This window comes from Alosa alosa, chromosome 23, assembly GCF_017589495.1.
Source record: "Alosa alosa isolate M-15738 ecotype Scorff River chromosome 23, AALO_Geno_1.1, whole genome shotgun sequence".
NCBI classification, from domain to species: domain Eukaryota; kingdom Metazoa; phylum Chordata; class Actinopteri; order Clupeiformes; family Clupeidae; genus Alosa; species Alosa alosa.
In genome coordinates this window covers 14,824,835-14,846,609 of record NC_063211.1, presented here as the reverse complement: position 1 = coordinate 14,846,609, position 21,775 = coordinate 14,824,835, and the positions used below count along the sequence as shown (strand labels likewise).

At 44.8% G+C, this 21,775-nt stretch overlaps 1 protein-coding gene across 1 annotated transcript in view; it reads right to left on the bottom strand.

The window, feature by feature from the left end:
* Positions 1-21,775, bottom strand: part of b3galt1a (UDP-Gal:betaGlcNAc beta 1,3-galactosyltransferase, polypeptide 1a) — a 118,741-nt gene that overhangs the window by 96,894 nt on the left and 72 nt on the right. The window lies entirely within an intron of this gene.

Below are 21,775 nucleotides of genomic sequence, written 5' to 3'. Positions count from 1 at the left end.
TATTGCAGCTGCTCCCGTAAGATGGGGCTGCTCGGCCATAAACACATCCTTTTACAGGGAAGGCAATCCTGATCTGCTCTCTTGCCCATTATTTGGAAAACTATCTGTATTCACAGGGGGTGAGGCCTTAGAGCTTAATCTTTCTAAAAATTACTTTAATGCAGATAGCCCCTAATGTTTTTTTTTTTTATAGTGGAGTTCAGGCAGATCCATCAGTCAACACTGATGCAGAAGTTTACACGTACACGCCCATACACACATAAACACATACACAAACAAACAAACACACACATACACATGTGTGTAGACACATACAGTACACACACCTAAGAATCGGACTGAACATCAACATCGCAAAAGACTTGGCTAAAGGGAGCTCTTCAAAGGCATTATTACAGTAATACCTGGCAGCGTCCATACAAACGCTGTTTCCTGTAGAAAACCCATAGCACAATTACATGTCAGCAAGTGGGCCTTCTTACAAAAGACATGATGCCTTCAGATGTTACCCTTGCGTTTCACGTGCAAACATCTCGATGTAGCACTCACAATGTGCTTCTTTCTGTAGGTGCGCACTGATTGAGTGTATGGGAAGGGGGAGGGGAGAACAGAGTGCTGCGGTGGCAGTGTCAAGCTCAACACGCCACTCACTTGTGCACTTAGCAAGATGTTCACACATTCAAACGTTCAGTGTGAAGTTGGTCAGATGAAGGATTCGAGAGATATGCAAAGAATAGGCAGACATACATTGCTGTAATTAATATTTTAATTAATATTAATAGGTGTGTGTGTGTGTGTGTGTGTGTGTGTGTGTGTGTGACTCAGCATTTCCCCACAAAGTTGAATCATGTGAAAGGCATGGAGACAGGCACAAAGACGCTCAGGGGAAAAAAGCGTAATAGGCACAAAATTATCTTGTCCCACCACACACAGACACACAGAGACACACAAACACAGCCACACACACAGAGACACTCTCTCACACACAAACACTCTCACACAGTTGGGCGCAGAGTAAAACATGAAATGTGTAAGCAGTGAAATGAGAAGAGGGAGAGAGAGAACAAGAGACAGAGAGAGAGTGTGTGAGAGGGGGAGACAGAGAGAGAGAGAGGGAGAGGCAGAGAAAGTGTGAGAGAGGGGAAAACAGAGAGAGAGGGAGAGAGAGAGAGAGAAGGAAAGGCAGATTGTCAAACTGTCTCTTTTTGTCAGTCAAGCCGTCTTCTGGGTAGGGATGCACAGGCAGACAGACAGAGTTTCAAGTGTTGAAGGGCCAGCCGTCCACATAGAAGACACAGGCAGTTTCTTAACACACACACACACACACACACACACACACACACACACACACACACACACACACACACACAGTGACAGCTCTTGCTGTAGGCGACAGAGTCAGTTGCCAGTGTCCGGTGGGTTGCACAGATTTTTAATTGAGGGAGGTGGAGACCTCCCGGGGACACCATATGTCTGTTGGCTTTGAACAGCCAATCAGCTTCATCTGCGACTCTTGACAGGCACCCTGAAGGTCCAATCCTGCACAGAGAGGGGAATAACCCTCTGAATCACTGCCCAGGCTGTTCACAGGGTCCGGCTGTGTAGAGGCCACAGAGGACACATCACGTTAAAAATACCACTCTGAGTCTGAGCCGAGTTTCAAACGAAAATAAAACCCAACCGACACTGTGGCTTTAAAGTAGCCGACTCGCTGTTCTCAGCACCGCGTGGCACGTCACACGCTTGCATATATTCATCCCCTGGCAGCTGAGCAGATGATGATTATGCATCCCGAAGAGGAGCTTCATTTAGGGAACGGAGCTAAACGGTGACCTTTCGAACAGCACACGTCGGCGCTGGTGAAATTGTGCCTCCTCTTGTTTCCGCGAGTGCCAGGCTGAAGTGTTTAGAGCCGTCACTGAGACCTTAAATCCACGAAGCGTGGGCCGCATCTCAGAGTAAGGGCGGATGGTGGGAGCAGGCCGTGGTTAATATGGTACGTGGGAAGCAAGCTTAGAGAGGGTTTAGCTAGACTGATATTGAGGACTGTACTCGGTGCTGGGAAATAGGGATCAAATTGATATAAGACTTGCATTGGCTTCTACTTGACTTCTTTCATGGGTTGCTACTGTGTTGTGTGTTTGCTCATATGGCTTGCATACTGATTGTGAGGTTCACATACCCTTTTTTGAAAAGTCATTACAGTACTTTGTACACATGTGTGGATAATTCTCTTTAAAGACAACTGGACATAAAGTACCTCAGGAAGAGATGAAGGTCAAAGGTTAACACTTTGGTGAATTAGGAGGCTCAAAATGACAGTTTTAAACGTTTAGCTTGAGTAAAGTGAAGTGGATTACTGAGGCACTACTCAGTAGAGACAGCAGACTCGGAAGGTGGGAGAGAGCATCTGTCTACAGTATAGTAGGACTAGTCTATGTCTACATGCTCTCATATTGACTTTTTCAATAACACAGAGCAGCTACTTAAACACACAATGTAAAAATTGTCGGCAACACACTGATTACCCATTTACTGCAAAGGTGAGTTGAAAACTGATAATGTTCCTGCATGGTACACCACATGTATGTAACATACATTCCAATAACACACATTTATGCTAAAACTTTGATATTGTATAGCAAAATAAAACTTCTGTACCTGACAGTGAGGAGCAGATGAAAGTGATTCTGAGAGTCTGACTCTGGCATGTGGTTTCTTAGAGAGGAAAGTAAAGTCCTTTCTCGCGCGTCTTGCTCGGTGGATTTCTTGGCTGGGTTTGGCCATTAGCGCGGAGCAGGAGAGAGGAGAGACTGCTGAGCCGGACCATCTGGCCCGAGAGCTCACACAGACGCAAGGAACGTGCCAGAACTTCACATTTCAAGAGCTCCCCACACCTCTGCTGTTACAATGCAAATGTACCTAAAGCACCGCTGACCTTCTGGGTGAGGACACTGAAAATGTCAGGGTCCTGAAATTATTTTGTGGTACACAATGTCAAACTGACCTTGACCACGACCTTGAGTGAGTTGCTCTACCAATTGTCCCTAAAGTCTCCTAATAGTGGACATCCATAGAAATCATTGGTCATACCTGAGCGATTGTGTGATCCCCCCACCCCCACAGTGTTTTGTGAAAACATACTGCCACACATGGCCATAGTGAGACAGCTATAATTCAAAAGCTTTCATTTCACTGCAATAATGCCCCCATCTGATTGCACCTTTCTGCAGAAACACTTAGAAATTCTCAAAGTCATACATTATGTATACATTATGTGCTCCCTTGCAATCAAGCCAAGATGAATCTGTCATCAGCTTGGCACACTCAAAGCCGCATTACGAAGGAGGATGGAGGAGTTAGTGCAATTGGTGGAGACGAACGGGGTCATATCAGAACCATGCTAAGGGCTGTGTGTCGTACTGCAGCTAGGCATCCAATGCACACACACACACGCACACGCACACGCACACGCACACGCACGCACACGCACACGCACACGCACACGCACACACACACACACACATTCTTGGACCCCTCGTCTCTAGGACATACTATGGTTATGGTTGTAGACACTGTGCTCACACTAGGGTTGCCACATTTGATTTGTAAAAATCTGGGACACCTCAACACAGGTGCAGCAGTACAAGAAACACAGAGACCTTCAATCCTCTATTCACACACACACACACACACATACAGTACAGAGAAAGGTACAAACATGCACACACATTACAAACATTACATTTATGTAGCACTTTATCTATGAACCCAAAGTGTGTTACAAAGAAGTCGGGGTGGGGGGATTCATTATGTACGCAGCACGTATCTGGGTGCACAAACACACACACACACACACACACACACACACAGACACACACACACACACACGCACACACACACCCTCTTGCTCTAACCTTTACTTGTCCTTCATATTCACAGCTGCTGACAAGTACTGTGCTCACAGTACAGCCCCATAACTGCACACACACACACACACACACACACACACACACACACACACACACACAAACACACACACACATACACACACACACACACAGGCATGCACATACACATACACACATGTATCTATGTGTGTGTGTGTGTGTATGTGTATGTGCGTGCAAGCATGTGTATAGAGACAGATGCTGGCTCATGCATGATAATGCCATAGAGGTTTGAGAGGGATGGAGACAGCCATCAGTATGCACCCAAAGCCAGCCTGTGTTTCAGCTCTGATCTAATCTACACTTACACACCCAACCCCAGTAATGTTGGAGAGAGAGACAAGACTGAGAAAGAAAGAAACAAACAAACAAAGAAAGAAAGAAAGTCAGCTTTCATGCTTCCTGTGTTTAACAGAGTTGCATCAAGTAAAAATCTAAAATAAAATATTTGGCGGGGAAAAAGAATGAGAGAAAGAAAAAGATAAAAGAAACTGAGATAAAGTATGAGTGGGGGATATAGTGATGGGTAAAAAGAGGTAGAGCAATAGAGGGGAAAGAAATAGAGGGAAGAAGAGGCCCTGACAAAAAGAAAGATAAATGGATAGTTGGACAAAAGAGAAAAAAGAAAAACTTGAAAATAAAGGAGAAAGGGAGGTTTTACAGGAACACTTCTAAAGCAGAATGTAAAATCCAAAGTTTGCTCCAGCATGTATGAGCATGTGTGATAGAAAGAGAGAGAAAGAGAGAGAGAGAGAGAGAGAGAGAGAGAGAAATATATACGGCACCCTACACTCCAAACACAGAGTTATTGCTTTTATCTGAAGATGGAGTCCAGCTTTCACCCCTCATAAATCGCACAGCTCGATATTTCAGCAGCTAGGCATCAGATTCACACACACACACACACACACACACACACACACACACACACACACACAAACATCACATAAGCATGCACATAAACACCACAAATACACACACTCACATAAACCCGCACCAGACTGATCATCAATCATCACAGCATGAGCGTAAAAAAATGAGAGCCCATGAGAGGACACCACAACAGAAGCAGATCAGCAGATGAGGAAGATGGATCCAGCCAGTCATCTAAGTTCCCAGTTACTTTATCTACACCAAAACTATAAGAGAGAACCCCCTGCCCCATGTACAGGAAGGCCACAACACCTCTTCAAAACATCAAATCAATGCTGACCATTACTGTAATGTGGGCGAGGAAGATGGATTTGCTCATTTCGTTGATGATGGTGCCGCTGATTATACGGGAGGTGAGGGGGCTGTTAAAGATGATGGCAATGGAAGTGGTTGCAATGAAAATTGTCATGAACACATGGTAGCAATGATTAGGATGGTGATGACGATGAAGAAGATGATGATGATGATAATGATAGCAGTGGTCGTTTAATAGTTTCAATAGTGTGGATGATGAAGATGTTGATGATAGTAACAAAGACTAACAAAGTAACAAAGATTAAACAAATGACATTACAGATGATAAGGGCCATGTTGCTGCAGTAGACTGCACATGGCTGGCACACACTGACCTGAGGCTGGGAAACCAGGGCAGCTTCAGTCCAGGCTAAATGATCTCTGAGCATTAGTCCAGGCTAAATGATCTGTGAGCATTAGTCCAGGCTAAATGATCTCTGAGCATTAGTCCAGGCTAAATGATCTCTGAGCATTAGCCCAGGCTAAGGGATTTCTACAGGATTATACTGTGCAACCGCAGCCACTGACAGACCTAAGAAAGTGAAACCATGACCATGCTTCAGCCTGGGCTAGCAGGTCTCTGCAGACAAGGCAACACAAACCACAGCCACAGCCACACTCAGTGCCTCAGGCCTACTGTAGAGGTCCAGGCCTACGCCCCCCCCTCAGTCAACACAGTGCTCTGGCAGCATCACAGGACTGCACCAAAAACAAATAAACAAAACAATAAGAAAACAACAAACACTTCATATGTGTTTTCACAGATAAACCCCTGCAGATCGGACCGACCCCTCACTCTGTCGCGGCGACAGCAGCATTCCCATGGCGACCCAGCGGCGTTCCGCTGGCCTGGTTGTCGGAGCTAACTCAGGCTGACCGGCGAAGACTGATGCTCTGCTCTCGAGAGTCAGGGTCGACTTGCAGAGCGTGAGAGAGAAGTGACTCTGCATCACAAGTAACACAGACTTTCTTGGATTTTAGAAGAATGAAGGAGTAGAGGAAGTAGGGGAATTAGAGCCCTACTCTTAACTGTTTTTTTCCCCTGTCCTTCTTCTTTCTCCTTCTTTGTTCCTTAACTCCCCCCTTTTTTTTTCGTCTTGTTCTCTCTCGTTCCAGTCTGTGCCTCTTACCTCTATCTCCTGTTCTGTCCATTTCATCATTGTTAACCACACTCCACACATCCACACTCTTCCTTACACCGCCACCCCCAACACGCACGCATTACACACACACACACACACACACACACACACACACACACATCCATTCCAATCAGCTGCAACACATTGAGAATCTTGGTCTAATGGGGACCACAGACCAGGCTGACAATCTGACGTCTGATTACGTTGATGAGCATCTGTAGTTTCAATCAGTGTGGTGTACGCAGCTCCACCAATACCGACGGATCCCCATCGACTAGTTTATGGCCGATTCAACATGTTTAATTCAACATATTGAATCAGCACTAGAGCCGTTGGGAAATTGGTTGCTCTAATAGGCCTTTATCACGGCAGCCGAAGTAGGAAGTGAACAGCCCTGTTCCTGTGTGAGCACAGGTGTTTCTAATTAAGTGTCAGATTCGGCCACAGTTACTTCAACCAGAGGCCTCGTTAATGTTTTTAGGAACACCTGTGGTTTGCCTGCCAACAGGAAATTGAACAGCCCTGCTTCAGCTGCCCGTGGGCTGCCATGATAAAGGCCTATTGGCTGTTTAGCTTGCCTATTGCTGCTAAGAAGTACAGTTTAATAATCAGATATTCCTATAAGGAGATACAGTCGTGGTAGTTAGCGTTTTGCCTCTGGATGACCAGATCTAATGACACAGCTTCACCTTTATCTCCTCAGCCTCTTTTTTTCTTCCTTCCACAGCCAAAAGACCCAGGACAGATAATCCTCAAAGCAACGATCGGTGTGTGCCGTCTCTTTTTCGATTCTCTCCATTCGAGCACATTCTACACACCTCACCCTGAAACAAAAAAAACCTCACTCCAGAAGGTCTGTCTCAGTTAATTCAGATCTGCTGCTGCAGTCGTCAAATGGGAGCAACTCTGACAAGTGGAAAAGTGGCTTTCCTTGTTACCATGTGAGGGAATGGGACATGTTAAAAAAAGACGGCTCATATTTCAAATGAAAGTAGCAGAACTGGAAATAGCAATAAGAACCGGTTGAACTGTAACCCTCATGACCGTTGTGATATTTTTGCTACTCAGTATATTGTTTCATATTCCATTTCATAAAGCCCCTATAGAAATTCATTATGCTGAGCTATATTACCCTGTGTGACAGTGCACTGAAGTCATAGCTGCTAGGCGTGGGGAGGCTGCACAGAAGGCTAGCTATACCTTGATGAAAGGCAATACCCCTTAAATTTTGCAGGGACTGGCCAAGACCACTGACCTGTTTCGTGAGGGACATTAGATGATATTGGATTTTAAATAGCAATTTCCCATCCAATTCCCATGCATATCCTAGGATAAGACCTTAGAGCTTAAGTATACTATTTCTTCTGCCTGAGTCATGACAGAAGTGCTTTAACACACACACAGCCACACATACACACACACACACACACACACACACACACACACACACTGCATTTTTTTTTACAGAGAATGGTCATTTGAAAACTCAACAGCTGAACCAAGCATAAGTCCTGCTGTCAATGGTTTATTACATTTATACATTATTTCTATAAACAACAAAATATAGACACCATAAACACTTCACCAAACACATGTCAATAACAATTTTGACACTGTTCTTTAGACAAAATTGGATAAACTGGTGTATACAAGTTTACAGTGGCAAGCTGATATATAAGGCGACTAAGGTGTGTGAGCATATGGCAGCTAATCTTCAGACTTTCAATTAGCACTGAACCTGTTTCCACAGAGGCAGGGGAAGCACATTTGGGTTAATCGTGACAGCTGCTCCACCAGGACTCATCACAGATGTGCAAGTGGAGGTTTGCATGTTGTATTGGGCACGAGTGGATTGATGCATGCTGAATTGAGCACACAAGCACACATGCACCACACACAGACACGCGTGTTCACACACGTACACACACACACACACACACACACACACACACACACACACACAACTAATACATCTGGTGCTCTGGTACTGTGCACTAAGGACAAATTGATGCACTGGCTGGGACATGCACGACCCCCCTTCCCCCACACACACACACACAAACTGTGTGTATAACAGATATATAAACTCACTTCAGACTTCACTAACATGTGACAATGAAAGCTCTAGATAAGAATGATAGAGATATGGGGATTATTGATGTTCTGAAGAGGGGAAAAAACCTGACATAACACTGGCGGATATCAGATCACTTGTCATAATCAAACTCCTCTATCTGTCTCCCCTGCCCCCCCCCTCTCTCTCTCTGCTCAAACTCCTCTGTCTGTCTCTCCTGCCCCCCCCCCCTCTCTGCTCTTTTCGCTCTCTCTCTTCTCCTTCTCAATTTTCTGGGTCACAGGCGGAAGCCGTCCTGCACAATTAGAGAAAATCAGCATTATATTAAGATAAAAGGGGCCGTCATCAAAGATCTTATCCTCTGTTAGGTTCTTGGGCTCCAAGGCGGCTCTGCTCTCCTCCGCATAGCTGGGACTGTTTTTCCCTCAACCCCCTCTGTGCTCTCTCTCTCTCCCTCATCCGTTTCCTTTTGCTTTCTTTCTCTCTCTTGTCTGCTTCCTTTCTTCCTATCTCTTTCTTTCATTCATCATTTTCTCTCCCTCTTAAATACCTCCTTTAATCTCTCTCTCCCTTTCTATCTCTCTCTCTCTCTCTCTATTTCCAGCTGTGTCTTCCATCTATTCTCTTCGTTCCTTCCAGTGATTTTTTCATCTTGCTCTTACAATCTCACATTCAACCTTCTTTCTCATACCTCTCCTCTTTCTGCCTTCCTCGTCATCCTCCCTGCCTCTCTCTCTATCCCCCTCTCTCTCTGTTTGTGTCCCTCTCACTCTCTATCTATCCCTCTCTCTCTCTCTCTCTCTGTTTGTGTCCCTCTCACTCTCTCTATCCCTCTCTCTCTCTCTGTTTGAGTCCCTCTCACTCTCTTTCTCTCTCTCTATCCTCTCTCTCTCTCTCTCTCTCTCTGTCTGTTTCCCTCTCTCTCTCTCTCTCTGGACACGTTGTAGAGCTCCATCCTGGACCAGCTGGCGTAGGAGAGGAGATTGGGCCTAAGCAGGGGCCTCAGGGTCTGGGACAGATATGGGCTGCAATGATCAGAGGAATGGAAGGAAATTACTAATGTTACTGCAGGTGTGGTGTGGAGTGTGTCTGTGTGTGTGTGTGTGTGTGTGTGTGTGTGTGTGTGTGTGTGTGTGTGTGTGTGTGTGTGTGTGTGTGTGTGTGTGTGTGTGTCTTTGAACTTCAGGGGACCTCAGGTAAGTGCTGATGCCATGGTATCTGTAAGCCATTTCCCATAAGTCCCATGCGTGTCGGTAGGCGGATATAACAACCATAGTCTGTGTGAAATATTAGAGGGAGAGAGAGAGAGAGAGAGAGAGAGAGAGATGGAGAGAGAGGCACACTGTGTCACACTAAAGGCTTTTTAAGGTGAGAGAGTATTCTTAGCCTTCCTGCCAATGGTGTAACTAAATCTGCCCATGCTCTAAATCAAACAGGAAAATGACCTTGTCACTGATCTCTCATGAGGTGGACAGCTCGAGCAGCGCCCTCCGTAATCAGAACAAGCATTAGATACTGATTTGTGTTGGGTCCTTCGATTGCACTGCACGCCTGCCCTAATGTGATTGCAGCCCTGTGCCAATCCACCTCGCTGCTGTTTCTCCACCAGCCTGTTGTGCTGTTTACGCCTAAGAGAAAATGATGTGTGTGTGTGTGTGTGTGTGTGTGTCTGTGTGTCAGTGTGTGTGTGTGTGGCCCTTGAGCTTGGGTGTGGCTTCACCTGTCCATCTGGAATATGATTGACTCTGGGTTTGAACTCTGGGGTCAGTCTAGGGAGTGGAGCATCCACACACATAGCCTTTTTTTTCGCTTCTGCTGTGTGGGGAAAAAATGCAGACTAGGGACGGAGCTCCGAGGGGGAGCTTGACTGCAGCCGGTGACCTGGTTGAACACCACTCCCTCTCCCTCTCCCTCTCCCTCTCAAACATCAGTTTTAAGGGAAGTGCTTGTTTTTCTCTGCTTAAGTGTGACTGTGTTTGCAGTGCACTTTTGGCTGTCTCTAAGGTCTGGTTTCCCTTTGTTTCCAGAGCCAGAAGGAGGAGGCCGAGGAACTTGTTGGTCTCCAGACAGCTGAGCATGGATCTGGACTCGTCTTGTTCTAATTCTTTTTTTTCTTATTCTTCTTGGATCTAGGACTTGGGGGCGGGCTGCACCAGTCGTGCTGGCCTTTGGGCTTGGACAGGGGACTTGTGTGTGAATGCTTTTATTGTGTGTGCCAATGCCGTGTTTGGCTGCAGGGGTTCAAGCTGTTTTGATGTGTCCTTCATGTTCTGCACTGTATGACACTGGGCTTGTATTTTGGAAACATTCTCACCTAGGTGCCTAGGAAGAGTAAGGCTGTGCTGGCCTCCCTGCCACCTTTTCCAAGTGTTACGTGTTTAAGTGTTAAACCAATTTATTAACATATCTGTCTGTGGTGCAAGTGGGGAGAACTAACCAGTCCTTGTCCGGCAGTCAACGACATGTGTGCCTGTGTGTATGAGAGCATGCACGCGTGTGTGCATATGTCTCCGTGTGGGTTCATGTGTGCATATGTACTCTAAATGTCTCTTGACAGTATGCCATCTCCTCTGATATGAAAAAGTAAGCATTATGCTGCCACTGTAATAGGTCGGCTGATGAAATATAAATAAGCCCCCTGCGCAGCACCCACTCTCTGCTGCCATCCACCCCAGCCTCAGAGCCTCGTCTCTGGGATGAAAAAAAGGAGCTGGCCTGCCCTGTCTCCTCACACTGAACCACACAGCGCTTTGCTTTCCCCCAAAATTAGGAAATGCTAACGCAGAAAAAAATTAAACAAGAATGGGAATAGAATTATTCTAGCCTGATCCTACCAGACTCTCGTACGTACATTTCATTGGTACAGAGAGTCTGGCCACTTTCTATTGCCAAGCGTTGACTTCCTTGAAGGTGAGTACTCTGTTGAAGTTTAAAACTATTGGATCTGCCCAGAGCCACTCTGGATCTGCCATAACCAATCGCTAACGGTCGTGATGTATGTCATGCCCAAACTGGCGCACAACCTCAACGCCATCGTTCTCAGCCACCCCCCTCTGTTCGCTGATAGGACAGGTAAAATTTGGCCTGAGAAAACCTGCGAATATACCGAAAACCCAGACGACGTACTGAAGGAAAATGAACATTGAGCGGTACGTTGGAGGGCAGAGCCAAGCTGTTGCCTGACAAGTTTTGGTCTGTCTGTGTGTGTGTGTGTGTGTGTGTGTGTGTGTGTGTGTGTGTGTGTGTGTGTGGACTGGTGGCAGAAAGCCCCTTCCTTTTTCAAGTGTGGTTGGGGGCGCACTGGTGTTGCCGGTTTCTGATGTGTGGACTGGGGACGGGGTGGTATAAGCAGGAGAACTAGAGGAGGAGGAGGAGGACGAGGACGAGGATGAAGGCTTTAGCACAAGAAAGGTGCCAACCTTCTGAACGGCATTAATACACATGCAAGAGTCCTTTTTATCGTTCTCTCTTGCTCTCTCTCTCTTTCTCTCTTGTTCTCTCTCTCTTTCTCTCTTGCTCTCTCTCTCTTTCTCTCTTTCTCTCTCTGCCTTTTCCTCCCTCCCTGCAGGCGTGTGTGTGTGTGTGTGTGTGTGTGTGTGTGTGTGTGTGTGTGTGTGTGTGCGTGCGTGCGTGTGTGTGTGTGTGCATGTGTGTGTGTGTGTGTGTGTGTGTGTGTGTGTGTGTGTGTAGGGAAGGCTCAGGCCATCCGTGGTCATGGCAACCCACTGAGCACAGCTGTGGCACCGGGTCAGGAATCTTTAATACATGTGACGGCATGGATAGAGGGATGGAGTGGGAGGGAAAGGGCATGAAAGGTTGAAGAGCAGAGGGAAAGAGAGAGAAAGAAAGAAATGCATATAGAGGGAAAGAGGGGAAGACAAAGAGAGGAGACAGAAATGGGGAGAATTAAATACTGAAGGAAATACTGACTGAGAGAGAGAAAAGAAGAGAGGAAGCCAGAGAGAGAGAGAAAGAGATGAAATGATAGAATGAAAGGAGAGAGAAGGAGGGCAGCGATAATATCACTGGCTCTCCATAGGGTTCATAGAACAGAAGTGTCTCTGTGTCACTGCAGTCTCTGTTGCAATTAAAAAGTTCTCTTTTTCGCTCTCTCCACTCTCCTTTTCCATCTCTCGTTCTTTTCCTCTTTCTCTTTTCTCTCTCTCTCTCTCTTTCCACTCTGATTTTCCCTCTCGCTGGTTGTCTCCCTGTTTCTCTCTTTCTAGTATTTCTACTCTGATTCTCTCTCTCTCTCTCTCTCACACACACATGCACATTTACCTCTTTTTTTCCTCACATACACTCTCCCTCTTTCCCTCACGCATCCTCTGGCTTAATCCCATTGCCCTTATCCCCCCCTCCTCTCTCTACCGTGAAATAACCTAACACCAGTTTAAAGCTGCAGTTGGCAAGATTGTTTTGATCATATTCACTGAAACTGACACTATGCTCCGACAGAACAACACAAATCAGCCGGTTTTAGAAAAAAAACCTGCACTTCTACCTCCACCTAGAGTCTGTTATTTTTACTGGTTACGGGTGTATTTTTACTTACAGTTTTCACACCTTTAACAACAGCGGTAAAAAAAGCAGTAATTCACACTTAATTTGCGTAGAAGACAAAAAACATTTTTAAAACAGTTTGTTAAAGCAGTCGCATGAAATAAGGAAACTACAGACAATTCAGTTTTCAACTGTTAAATTAATGAAGTTTATTTTCAAGGTATATGACTGCTATGTGGAATTTGAAATGCTTTTATGTTTTGCATTAGGTCTGGTGTGCTCTATAGTAACGTGCTCTATAGAGCACGTTACACTGGAGAAAACATTAACATACGTTAGTCATAGGTTGTAGTAAGCTAATGTTTAACTAAGTTAAGCTAACGGTGTGCTTCTAACTTAGCCACAAAAGGCTGATACATGCACATAAATCATGACAGAGAAAAGAAAAACATTTTAATATGACAAACAAATAGTTTGGTTTGTTCTGACAAGCGCAGTGTCAGGTTGAGTGCGGTGGCTGAGTTAAGGGATGGGGCTATGTCGTCATTAAAATTGTCGACTTTGCTGTCTACACGGCAAAAGTTAACAGTTTAAAAAAATATTGGTTACAGCCTCCTAAAATGCCGGGGTTGTGTAGACGCAAGGCCTAACCGATACAATAAATTCACCAGTTTAAAAAAAAAAAACAGCGACGGTCCCTAATGTGTGTTACATACTCGACGTTCCCAACCTGTAGCGCAACAATGTGACATCAAAATGACGTAGATCTCGTTGGCGATTTTGGCCAGGATTTTGACCAGGTCGTGCACCACTCTATTTTTTTCAGCTGAGCGCGCCAAAGCGGAAACAGGAAGATGGACTAGTTCAAGGGCAAGTGAGAGTTGCAGTTCGGAGGACAGTTTTGTTACAGTCATGAATTTTTAATAGTTTGCTGGATAAGTTAACAAAGTTACCAGTGAGAGTTGCAACACGTGGAATTAAGAGGAACAAATAGAAAATATTTATTTTCAACCAAAGGATATCTGAAGACCTGAACAAAATCTCTTTCCACTTTAGGAAATTACACAAACTCAGCCAGCTGCTAGCTAGCAAGCCAGCTAGCTAAAATGTTAAATTATTAAAATTTCCCTTGGGATGAATAAAGTATCTATCTATCTATCTATCTATATGCACACACCTTGAAAACTAGATGGTAATGATGGTAGTTGACACCGAGAATGCTAGTGATTTTAGATCAAACATTTGCGATTTGCATGTCATCGATTGCAATGCTCAAATCAGAACGAGAATGCTATCTACCAGATTGATAATTCGCTCGTCTACTAGAATTAGATTCATGAAGATATGGAGGACCAGATAGCTTCCGCTAGGCAGACAACAAATTTGAAAAACTAGAGATAGTATGCAAGCAATAGGCCTACACTTACTAGTCCAACAGCATGAAGACCAAGTCAGCATCGGTTGGGCACCCCTCCTCCTCCTTAGCTCATGCCAGCGAGCGAACGCTGATATTGATCCTCGTCCGGCCTTTGATTTTGTCACTCTCCCTTTCTCTTCCTAGTTTCCTCCGACAAAACCTATGCCTTCTTCGGTTTCGTTACTGCTTCGGCCATGACAACAACATACATGCGTGACAGCCAGCCGGCAAACAAACGCTCACGTCCAGATTTGAGGAAATGGGGGTGGGAAGGGGAGTGAGGTATGCCGTACAGCAGTCGAATTTTGTAGTTCTTTTTGTGCTCGGGTTACTACCCGCACCCAGAAGTTCCGTAGTGCCAGTGAAAGCGATACAGTGCCCGTCAGGCTATGGCATACGTGTCATTCAACCTATTGTAAGTCGATGTACCATCACAAGGGTTTTGGAAATTTATTATGAAGGTTGAAAAAGTCCATAGTCTTGCTTTAATGCCATTGATGCCAATGCTACAGAGTGCTTCTTCTACTGTGTAAAGTAGGTAGCGATAGCCTTTCCACAACAGCGACACACACACACACACACACACACACACACACACTCTCCAATACACTTCCTTTTTCAAAAGCGGATTATCATTATAATATGCTAGAGTTAATGATCCACCCCAGACCTTTACCTTTGCAAAGAGAGAGCGGTTGATTTCCCTACAGCCAATGCCCCTCTCAGCACGAGCCCAACAGCTGAGCGCGTTAATGAGATTGCACTGGTGCGTTGCACAAAGATCACATGCAATACAGGATTTATTTCAGATCAATTTCAGAGGGACCATGCAAATGTCATGAATGTATGGAGTGCACGAGGGAGAATGTGGTGGAAAAGCAATTTGAATGGCGAGCCAGCTGGGACATAATGGTTCCTTGTTAGTCGTGGTTGAAGAGGATGGATGAGTGTGTTGAACCCTGAGGACGAGGCATTATCTGAGAGGAGAGAGAGAAGGGCGACTCATTTGGGCAAACTGATAGCAGTGGATTTGGCAACAGTGCACAACTTGCATATTAAAGGAGAAAAAACTCTGGGAAGGAGAATGCTGTCGTGCACACTTCTAGAGACAGACAGACAGACAGAGAGGGAGAAAGAGATAGAAAGAGAGAATACTGTGAGAGAGAGAGAGGGAAAGAGAAGAGAGAGTGAGAGAGAGAATGACAAAGGCCACCTTGTCATTACTTTTTGTGCTCCTTTAGCTTTCTCTCTCTCTCTCACACACACACTCTCTCTCTTTCCCTCTCACCTCAACACACAGTGACACACACACACACACACACACACACACAGTCACACACTCTCACACACAAAAGACTAAGAGGATTAATAAAGCTTTCTGAAAGGTGAATTTGCCTTTACATATAAAAGCATCAGAGAGCAAAGTCCTGTAAGTGTGTGTGTGAGTGCATGTGTGTCTCTGTCAGTGAATGTCTGTTAGTCAAGTCAAGCCAATGTCCGTTCGGTTGCCTTCACACTTGATCCGTTTAGCTGGAACAAACCTGAGTGTGCTTACTCCTCTCTAGCCCTGTCCCAGTTAGTCTCCGTTAACATTACATTTTTGTTTGTGCACCCAGGTCCATTTTTGTCATAAACGTAAGCTTCATACATAACATCGTCTGGTGCCACTGCCATTTATTTTATTTCCTTGTTTTGGAATGGATAGCAAACAAACTCCGGTCCGGACACAACAAGGGTCTCGTGTGAATGTGTCATCAATACAGTGAAACATACAGCACACCCTACAGATGGTTCATACCCAACCTCTTAAAATATCCTTGTGAGTGCCCACTGTGTCCTTCATCCTAATACATTTTTCATAGTGCTATACATCTGACCCCAGCAGACCCAGTAGCACCTCTGGCACAGTTTAGCCCTGGACCAAAACCAGACCACTGCAAGCAGAGAGGCCCAGTGGAGGCCAGCCTGGCTTATGGTTATGGTTATGGCATTTAGCAGGCACTTTTCCAAAAGCGACATGCAAATAACAATAATACAAAGTTCAATTTAACAGTAAACAATTTAAAAAGTTGGTAAGACTACATTAAGGAGAATATCAATAATAAACAACAATGTCAATTCAATCAATAGCCTAATGAAATTAAATAAATACTATACAAACCATAACGCATAAGAAACACTTAATAAACTAAGTGCATGTTGAACAGATATGCCTATATAAGCCATATCAGGCATTACTAATACAGGGCCTAACCCACAGAGTGCAGGGTTTCACAGGGGCTGTAAGAGGCTGACGGCACCTTCTCTCCAGTTGTTAATACAATCTCACATATTCAGTTCATTTACCCAGAGGAGCTACATGGTGAGTTGCTCAGAAAAGAATAAGCAGAGCAGGAGAGAGAAAGAGAGAGAGAATGCAACAGAGGGGCCCTTGCGATGCCGCCATGTTTAATTCAGCTTCTGTTTTTTTTCTTCCGGCATTCAACAAGAGCAATCATCATCGCCAAGCTCCCCCCGCATGCATGATCTCAGCCTCGGTGTGGCATAAACAAACCACCACACATAAAAGTCACGGTCCATCACCCCTTCGCTTACCGTCCAGCCAATTGCATTAGTTGCCTACGTAAATGTCACACGCCGCCATATGTATACGCGGTAAATAAACCCACTGCCCTCCCCCACCTATTAAGGGCCACTTCCGAGCCAAGATCAATAAATCAATAGACTGGAAATACTGTGGGTGGAGGATGGGGGGGGGGGCACATATGACACAGTAATAACAGAGTCCTGAGATGGAGGAGAGGAGGACAGGATGGGAGGAGTAGAGGAGAAGAGAGGAAAGGAAGGGGGAGGGAGGGATGAGCATTTATTCAATTTCCAAAATGGCCAGGCAAGACGCATGGAGAGCGCTCGTCTTTATTAGACGCGCCGTAGGACAAGGTGACAGGTCATTGTGATGAGGCAGTTGAAGTGGTGGTGGTGGTGTGTGTGTTTGTGTGTGTGTGTGTGTGTGTTGGGGTTGGTGGTGGTTAGTCAAGGTTAACGGGATTATGCAATGTGCTGATGGAGGCTGGAGCATGGAGGAGATAGACATGCTTAGAGGAGTGTGTCTGAGTGTGTGTGTGTACACAGACGAGTGTGAGAGAAGATTCAGAGGACACAGAGAGCAGAGATAGATGGAGATAAGAGAAGAGAAAAGAAGAGAAGAGAAGAAAAGAGAAGAGCAGAGACATTTGCTTGAAATTGTCACGCACTTTGTCATGCAACATTTCTCATTGGCAGTGGTTATTTCAGCTGTTATCACTGAATTGCATTAACATTGATCTCTTGTTGCCAGTCACTTTATATGTCTTAAGAGTCAAGAAGACAGGAGAAGAGGCAACAGGAAATGACAAAAGAAGAAAAAGAGAAAGATGACAGGAGAGGAGAACAAATAAAAGAAAGAGAAGAGGAGAAAATAACAGTTAATACCACAGCTACAGCCTAGTCATCATCATACGCAGTCAGGGCACCATGACAACAAAGCATGAAAGTGCAAAATGGGCCTATTTCAAACACCAGGGAGAGCCCACCGTGTGCATTCTGTCCTAGGCCCTCAACAGAGATCTAACTCGCCATTTTAGACCTCACACTGGCTCCCAGCATGTCTCCGAACATATGGATGTAAATTATTTAGACTCTATTTAACTAAAGCAAATCCTCATCTTTCCAAATGGCCTTCACTGAAAGAGAGACCAGCAGATAAAAAAAGCTGTCTCCCTCTCTCTCTCCCTCTCTCTCTCTCCTCTCCCTCTCTCCCTCTCTCTCTCTAGGCTTTAGTGCGTCCGCGTTCAACTTCACAAAGCTACAAATAATGAAGAGGCGCAGTAGGGAGATTTCATCTCATTCCGGTGTAACCCTGACATTTAAATTATCTCACAGGAACCAAAAGAAGCACACAGAGAGAGAGAGAGAGAGAGAGAGAGAGAGAGAGAGAGAGAGAGAGAGAGAGAGAGAATACAATCACAAGGCTCAGTTGACATTCTTAGCTAGAGACAATTCCAATAAATCCTGTGGCACACACACACACTCCCTCAGAGTATTGTTGACTGTGTCACTGTGTAATAATAAAATCATCAAACATTACCCATGGTTGCATCAAACTACAGTTATTGCTCTTGTTAGAGCAACAATAGTTTGCCTACTGTTAGACAAACACTGAAATATTAACCTTCTGTCAGCGTGAACAGACCCCCAAACACAGCAGCCTGCAATCAGCAGGAGTACAGGCAGGCACGCACGCACGCACGCACGCACGCACACACACACACACACACACACACACACACACATTTTTCTTATTTATTTAATGTACACTTGCACATATACACTTACAATACATACCCCCCCACACACACACACACACACAAAAAGTCACGGCAATATGTCATATATATCGACTGTGGCTTAATATAAGTTTAGGTCGGAAGGCAGTAGCCCTCTACTGGGACAGTGGCATAGATATTACAACCACATCCATAATGGAACACCCCGCCTGCACACGTGGCGGCAAACACCCAGACTGAACATTTCCGTTTCGCAGAAGCTAATATGATATGGATCAAATGCGGTAAGAGGCATATCGCAGATATTTTTAGATTGATATTATTGGAGAGGACTTGGCCACAGCGTGATGCCGTAAATAATGAATAACTAGTTCTTAGGAAGAAAAAAACAAGGTGCATGAACGGATAAATAATTTAGCTGCAAATAACTTTTTTGTAAACGTAGCCTATAACTCTTATGAAGATTGTTTGTGAAATAGTGTTCCCAGGGCACCCACGGCACATATTGTGTTTTGTGTAATGGAGCTCATTTGATAGACGTCCAGCTGATTCTAGATGAGTATTGGCCTGGAGCGAAGCTACCTCAGAAATCCATCAGTGTTTGTGCCCCCAGTCAGCCCTCCGAAATGCTCTCAGTTGATTTTATAAACCTCTGCATCACTTTGAGACAGGCACTTAGTTCCACCATATAACCTTGCTGTATAATTGGAATTTAACGAATGTTTTCATTTTACCGCCTAGATTAAAGGACCCTGAAGGATAGGCCTACTTTAAATAAAATCGAAGATTTCCACTTGCATTATTAATAAGCGAGGTGTAACTGTTTGAATCATGCCAATGGCCTAAAATAGCTTAACCATGTCACCATAATGATTTCCTGGTCTTTGGTGCAATACAGTGATTTCTTTCAGGACTAATTCAAACAGCTGTCAAAAATGCAGACAGCTGGATGGCGCGCAGAACGCGCACCTAATTTTGAACTGAAAGGGCAGCAGAAGAGAGAAGACCTTCGCCACGGCCTAATGCCCTTCTCACGATGTCAGCTACAGGGGAGAATAATTAGTTGGTCCCCACCTAAATGTATTGGGTCATTCCTTTCCCGTGCTACACCTATCCATGAAGTTGTATGGAAATCATTGTTTTTGTTGTTTTTATCATGTTGACAGACAAATAGGAGACCATAAAACCTAAACCTGTGGTAATAAAGAATGCAAATTAACACAATAGCCTACATCACTGCCAATCAAAAGGCTGCCATCAACACGCCAGTCTGGCGCTTGGTGATCCTCTTCGAAAATGTAATTCGCAGTACAAAGAGTGTTTGGGTATGAGAGAGAGAGAGAGAGAGAGAGAGAGAGAGAGAGAGAGAGAGAGAGGGAGAGATGCAGATAATACTAGTATCCAAGGCTCTTTACACATACCTCGTTTAATGTATTTGGTTTGACTAACTGTAACCACTAAAAAGTCGCAGAGGAACGGCATACCAATTCTGTCTGTCTTTTAATTGCTTATTACAGTTTAGACAATGACAAATATTTGCAGACAAGCAAGTACCTGGTGCACATACGCAAGCCATGACAAACAGATGTTTGATTGTCTTAAGTTACGAGTCATGTGTCGGCGACACTCGGTATGCCCTATGTAATCACAGCTGGCTGTAATGAGTCCATGGCCTAGCTAAGTGCACCGTGTGTCTTGTTCTACGTCAGTGTGATAATTATGTACCATGACTCTGTGGGCGCAAGGTTACTGGGAAGGGAGAGAGGGCGCATCTGCGCCGTGAGGCATGGCGCGCACTTCACCGTCTCCCCTGCCTAATGAACTGACTTACTGCAGACAGGCGCGTCCATAAATTCCCGGCCGGCTCCTCTCTCCCAACCCCGACAAAAATAAGCCGCTATTTCCCCCATTATCATTGACATTAATGTCATTACTGCTGATCCTCAGCAGTGGTGACGGACTACTACGTGCCCATTTGTCTAGATTGTCGGCCTATTCAAAATGCCAGTGGCCCAGGGGTTAGTAAAAAAGTCAATAGTAGGAAAGTACACTCGTTGTTTACTGTGAATGTAGAGGTTTGGTTCAATTAAGCGTTTTATGCTTTAACAGACATGACCGAGCGTTCCATTGGTGTGATCAATTTGTGTAGACACTGATGACTGAACTTCTGTCTTTTGTGTGAGTAGAGGAACATAACGGTCTGCCACTACAGTGGTGGATGCTGAATACACCGCAGCGAAATAATCAAAGGAGACAACACAACGTCCAATTAAAAATAATGTCTGTGGGATGAGCGCTTTGACTACTTAATCCAGGAAGCGTGAGATCAGGTGTGTTCACGGATTTAGAAGATTTATCTCATTTAAACAATGCGCCATGCTTTTTTTCATTGTGCAAATCACTGACTGTGTACACATGCATTATGTTTATAGAGATTGAATTTCAGTCGTCAACCGTCATCAAATGTAAATTAACCTACCGATGTATGAGCTCTTGCAAAGAATAATGCTTTCACCTCGCTCTAAAAGCTATTACTATATGTAGCGAGTTGGCAAAGACAAGAGCCGGCTAAAACTTAAATCTTTAAACAGCAACCCACACGAACATCTTCATCACACGTCTTTTAAAGTAGCCTAACTTTATATTCTGGATAAATCAATGGTTGTTTTTTATTTATGATTTAAGGGTTGGCTTTCTACAATACGAAAAAATACAATAGCACAACAATGTTTTTGTTCTCCATGAAACCACTATCCATTATCTTCGCACTAGGTTATTAGACCGCATGACGCTGTAACCTAAGTGGTGAAATGAACATCGTCCCCGCAGCTCTCTGCCCCGCGTTTGTTCTAAAGCAAAGTCACACTTACTGCATTCCCACAGTGCGTTGAATTGTTGCAGAGAGACGCAGGATAAACGTGTTGTGTCTCTCAGACACTCTTGCGACAGAACAGGGACAGAACAGGGAAAATAACAGGTCATAGAAGCTCCAATAGAATTTCTAATTTGATATAAAAGGAGAATGAGGCAATATGACTCGAGCGATGCAGCAGGGCGCGTGACAGATTCCACCAGGACGTAGCTCTGAGAGACTGAATGGTGCAAGGCACGCAGAGGACAAAAATACATTTGAACCT